A 6485-nucleotide genomic window follows, 5' to 3' on the forward strand; every position below is an offset into this window, starting at 1 on the left:
TGGATGGTACGCTACCTAGTGTGCTTTCTGGGGAAAAGGGGACATTTTAGTAGCAGATGCCAAGGAAAGTCCTTACTGAACAAAGGGTCACACAAGTTCTCAGTGACATTAGAGATGATATAACCCCTCTCAACAGAGAGTGGCTATGCCACCACATGGCAGGTAGATTTACTTACCCGTTATGAAGCAAAGGAGCTGCATTTGCAGCATCTATGCATCTATTCACAGCTAGGGCTTCTCAGTTGTAATGGCAAAATAGAATTTTGCTGCCCCGAGGATGAGGACAAAATAATTTATTTTGCATGGGCAATGGAGCAGCTCCAGGGGAGCTTAGGGAAGTGATCGTGCCCCTGTACTTGGCACTGGTGAGGCCACACCTCGAATACTGTGTTCAGTTTTGGGCCCCTCACTACAAGAAGGACGTTGAGGTGTTAGAGCGTGCCCAGAGAAGGGCAACGAGGCTGGTGAGGGGTCTGGAGAACAAGTGTGATGAGGAGCAGCTGAGGGAACTGGGGTTGTTTAGCCTGGAGAAAAGGAGACTGAGGGGAGACCTCATGGCTCTCTACAACTCCCTGAAAGGAGGCTGTAGCGAGGTGGGTGTTGGTCTCTTCTCCCAAGGAACAAGCGATAGGACGAGAGGAAATGGCCTCAAGTTGCGCCAGGGGAGGTTTAGGTTGGACATGAGGAAAAATTTCTTTACTGAAAGAGTGGTTAAACATTGGAACAGGCTGCCCATGGGAGTGGTTGAGTCACCATCCCTGGAGGTATTTAAAAGATGTGTAGATGCGGCACTTAGGGACATGGTTTAGTGGGCATGGGGGTGTTGGGTTGGCGGTTGGACTCGATGATCTTAGAGGTCTTTTCCAACCTTAATGATTCTATGATTGTATGATTCTATGATTCCCTTACACGTTTCTGAACACCATCCCAGGACTGAAAAGCCAGCAAGCTTTATAGACCGCCTCCGGTGGTCTGTCACAGCCGCGCCTGCGCTTGGCCCTGGCGCCACATCTCTGATAGTGTCATCGACACGCATAGTCCACAGGAAGCGTTCTTGGACAGAGAGACTCCTTGGCTTACCACTAACAGAAGCACTGTTGGCGGGTTTCTGCTGCAACAACGCTGGTTCTCAGTTAAGGCCGCCCTTAACCTCAGATACAAATGTAGACACAAAATCTCCTTTGGTTTTTTTTTTTTTTAATAATGCTACAGTCTGGATACTTTTCTAGAAGGGGCGTGGACATTTTTCTGGCTTTACCGAGCTTCTGAAGAGCCGAATAATCTGAATAGGTTACAGCGCACATTTAGAGGCTGCCATAGCCATCAGCATGTTACTGCTTTGAAGCTTTGGCACGCTATTGTTAAAATCTCTTTCCCAGAGAGCGGCCATAATCTCCAACATGGTTTCCTTGCCACAACTGCTACAGAAGGAACAGTCTCATTTGTTCCTAGATCACGGGTTTTTACACACAAGGTCACCTGTCTTGTTTAAAACTTGTCTTAATATTAGTGCAGTTAAAAAGGCCAGAGCAAGAGAACTGGGGCAAGGCACGACCTTATAATGCAACATAAATCTAGAAAATGTAAACAGGATGGATCTTTTCGGACTAACTAAAGTTTTGCAGTGGAAGACAAATCTTTCTCTTTGTAAAGAAAAAAACTTTTCTAGTTTCGAGGGACAATACCACAGCCTGCTGCAAGTGTTTTACCAACTGCCTGTCGTTCACAAAACAGTACGGTTTTTTTTCCAGACAACAGTAAAGCTGAAAATACAGATTGGTCAAAAGGGTACAAGCGTAGCACAATATAATTCTAAGTATTGCTTTTGGCCTCGTGAAGTATTTGACTTCAAGGTTACGGGTGCACAGCTGCAACAAAGCTGCCCCTTTCTAATGCGAGCTTTAAGGGGGAGGGATGCTTTTAACTTGGAATGGTGCATGGTCTTCAGAAGGAAGAATGCTAATGAAGCACTTGTAAGGCTCAGGATGTTTCAAATAGTTGTTAAATACTAGAAATGGCATTTAGATGACTCACTGCTATACCAAATACAAGCTTCAGGTCATGCATATAGAACTTCACACTTTGTAACGTCAGAGATTACTTTGGTAATGAGTTTTAATTATACCTTATAATGATTGGCAATTAAAACAAATCTAAATAAATTTTCAGAAGGTCCCATAGTTCAACCAGCTGTGCCTGACCAAAAGGGAGGTTACAACATAACCATAACAAGCACATACAAATATGTTTGCATACACTTACAAGTGCTTCCTACAGTTACTGTCCTGTGCTCGCCTGGAGGGCAATAGGAAAGATTTTTCACAGGTATGTCTACCACAGCCTTCATTCTTCGTTTCCATAGTCTAAAGTTACACTTCTGTCAGTCGTCCTCCTTAGCTCTTCTCCCAAGTAACAAGCAACAGGACAAGAGGAAACGGCCTCAAGTTGCGCCAGGGGAGGTTTAGGTTGGATATTAGGAAAAATTTCTTCTCCGAAAGGGTTGTCAAGCATTGGAACAGGCTGCCCAGGGAGGTGGTTGAGTCACCATCCTTGGAGGTATTTAAAAGACGTGTAGATGTGGTGCTTAGGGACATGGTTTAGTGGTGGACTTGGCAGCGCTAGGTTTACAGTTGGACTCGATGATCTTAAGGCTCTTTTCCAACCTAAACGATTCTATGATTCTAGTTCTTTTGGAAATATAGCCAATAATGGCTTCATCCTTTCAGATATATTTAAAAATAGTGACAAATATTCTGGCACATCCCGCATCTACTTTGATATTTATAGTTTTGTCCTGCCCCAAAATGTTTTAGCGGTTGCTGGCCTCTTAGGAATCTACAAAATTTTCAGGCTATGCAACTGTTGGAACTCCTGTTAAAGAAAATATTGGCTTCAGAGCCTCTGGAAATTTCCCTTTTCTGTGAGGAATGGCCACGAATAGTGATGAGCCTATATTTGCTGCAATTTCTGAGGTTCTAAGTGCACACTAGTGCAATGTATTTTCTTCTGTTGCTGTTTCTTACTAGGCAGACACTCTATGTGTGTAAAACCAACCGAATCATTTTATTTGCACAGTGCTAATATAACCTTGTGTCGTTTGTTTCTCAGAGCGCTCTTCTTTCCTTCCCCAGCCTCGTCTCTGCAGTCTTTGATATACCCACCGAAGAGGAGATGGCATTTATGGCGGTGAGCCTGGAAGTAAGTACGTGCGTGCTGACTGACACCCCAGCGTGCGAGTATTGCTTGTCCCACCTGCTGCTGCCGCGGGGACTGCTCTACCTGCTTTCCTTCCTTCCTCTGCCTGGCTGCCGGTATTAATCGACAGAACTGACGGCATCCTTTCCCTCTTTCACACTTAATACAAAATGACCGACCAGTCAAAAAAGTTCCAGGAGGGGCACGCACAAGCGGAACAGTAATGGTTCCTGGTACGTTCGCTAAAGAGAAGGAACGCAATTTGGTTTGCGTTGCTGCAGCCTGGGAAGGTGAATGAGGGCCAGAATGTGACAGATCAGCGGCTGCGATGTTTTAGTGCAACTAGAGCAGGGCAATGGCAGTGGAAAAAGTATTTCACAGCTGTAGCTTTTAAAGTTTCCTAAATGACGCAGTATGACGGGATTGCTCAGCTGAATTCTAATGTTCAAATAAAGCTTATAAACAAAGTTATAGATAGAAAACTCTTGGACATCTGTTACAGACCGCCTATTGGACACATAGACTTAGAGCTAAAGATGAACATGTTTAAGTTCTATTTCTCTTACGCCTTTACCACTCCCACTATCCCTACATCCCCATTATCCTTCTTATGCCCTACTGCCCCCCAAAGAGTATTTCTAATAAAGAACTGATTGACTAGAATAGTGCCGTATCACACGAAAGCCCCAGTGCGGAACAACTTGTTCAGTGTTGACATTTTATTTCGTGAAAAATTAAAAAAATTGTGCCTGAACTGAAACATGTGCTGTTAGAAAATTATTTCAGTGTCATTGAGGAAGCGTGGATGGTTAAAAACTAATCACACAGTCAAACAAAGAAGCTATGTACGATTGGGGAGATTCAAGATTTGCAAATAAATATTTCATGAAATATTCACTGCTCACTTGACAGTGGTTGCAGAATGCAGGTCTATACCGAGAAAAATGCCATGAGAAAGGTACCATGCACTAAGCGGTCGCGGGTATGTAAAAAGACAGTAGTCGTTATCAGAGATGGCTGAGCTCTAGTATACAGCAAAGCCATACTATACTGACGAGGTCTGACAACAGGTATGCGGATGCCTTAGGAGATCCTGAAGGTCTGTATAACAGCACAAGAAACTCAAGAGACTGTTGTTAAATATAGGTCTGCTTGAAATTCTGTATTTAATCAGTTCAATTTTTCAGAATACTTCACGAAACCAATGCTATTGGTTTCTCTGGCTGTGAAAAAACAATGTGGAAAATGACATTTTAAAGACCCACTTGGAACTATCAGAATTGCGCGGGACCTCATTTTGTACTATATAGGCTGTTTAAACCACAGGATTTGGGTTGATTTGCACTGAGTTCTTTGATTCTAGGCTAATATGGAAAACACACTGACTGACAAAAAATACTAAACAGCAGACCAAAGCATAAGCAGTTGCCTATGTTTACATATGCTTTATGCTAAGAGAATATACTGCCAACCAGTAATACCCGCATGGAATTTAAAGTATGCCATTTCCAAAAGCTCAAAGCAATAACAACAACTCTTTTCTTTAGACTTGTTCTTTCACAACCACCATTCTTCACACCAGCCTGAAATCACCTGCCTTCCTATTTCATAATACTGATCATACAATTTCTTTTGCTTATGGGTTTTTTTTTTTGGTCTGGCAAGTCGCTCTGTGGAACAGCAGGCTGGTCCTTTGCTTCCTATGCAAATCTCTAAAAAGTTCTGAGTCAATTTGACATAAGAAATAATTGATTTTTTTAAACTAGTGCACCTGCTTCCATACTGATGATAGAGCGAGCATATATGGGCAAGTGTCTTCTGAACAATGGCATAGATGAATTTTTATTTTATCTACATGGAAGATGAAGCAAAAAATTCTCAGCGAGCATGCTAAAAAAGCGTGACAGAACAGTTACTGGGCTCTTGCTCCCAGGATGTGTTACTCACATGAACAATACTTGATCAAGTGCTTCCTTTCATCCACTTCTCAATTCCTTCAATGGAGTTGGTGCAAGTGGAGGAAAAAAACAACCTTTTTTGCTCTTGGCAGCAGCGTCTCAGCTTAGGGTTCACATGGATTAGCAGGACAGAATCATCCAAACTCATTAAAATCTTGCAGTCCTTTAAAGTATTATCTTTTGAATACACAAGATTGGTCGTGGGCCACAATGATTTCTGCAACAAACACATCTGTTCTGCATTTTGACCATCAATTAAGTGTACAAAGGTAGAAAGTTAAAAACAAAAGTAAATTTCTCATTGAGATTTTTCTGATTTTTCTCTAAGCTGAGAGCGAATGGTGCAGTGGAGTTGCGTGAATTGCTCAAATTTCTTGCCACTTCTTATCTCATCCCTTTTCTTCAAGGGTAGGTGGAACAATCACCTCGCCACACTCCTGCCAAAGAGGTGTCTCGCAGGGGGGCTGGGGGGGACTACATTAAGCCGCTGGATGAAATTAAGATAGCTGTATTGAACAGGACAATTGCTGCTGTTTTTCTGAGATTTTGTTTGCTTATTTCAACATCAAACTGTTGACATCACTAACTATACATTTAGGGAGGAAAGTCAATAAAGAAGACACAAAGAGATCATAGGTTTTACAAGGAAATGCTCTTTGGTTGCTAATATCCTTTCTTCCCAACAACAAAAGACCCCCAAACACCCAGTCTTTCGCCCTCCCCACCAAAAAAAACCCCAAACCCGCCCCAACACCTCACTCCAACTTTGACCAGGCCACTTAGTTCAGCTGGTTTCTAGTTCAGAACGATTAACTGCTAGAATGTCATTACTGTAGAAAAACGTTAGGTAATCTATCATAAATGGCATCTCTGTGTTTCAGTAATTGGAGCTATTCACAAGCCAAACAATAGGACTAAACTCAAAAGCAGAACTAACTAGTCAAATCGGAAAAATGCTAACTGCATTCCTTCTGTAGGCACTGGAAAAAGCAATGAAGCCTGGTCTGGTGTATTCTTATCCGCCTAGAGCAGGTAACAAATGCCTCTTGTCAAAGAAAAGGGTTCCCTCCAGCAACCAGCAGTTTTGGGACTCAGAATTTGTGTCACAATCAATAACTGAAATGGAAATCGTATAGTTTGATACTAAACCTGTTCCTATTTGTGATCTTAGAGTCACCTTTGGTGTGAGTGTCACAATTTGGCTAATGCACTGCGAGAAATGCCGCCTTCTATTTATTTTAAAACCACTGCCTGCTGGATTGCTCTGCATCCCTTTTCCTTGTATTGCATGACAGAATGAATGACAGTTCAGTACACACGTTCCCCACAAGA

The sequence above is a fragment of the Pygoscelis adeliae genome, unplaced genomic scaffold (genome assembly GCF_000699105.1).
Source record: "Pygoscelis adeliae isolate BGI_AS28 unplaced genomic scaffold, ASM69910v1 Scaffold31, whole genome shotgun sequence".
NCBI lineage: Eukaryota > Metazoa > Chordata > Aves > Sphenisciformes > Spheniscidae > Pygoscelis > Pygoscelis adeliae.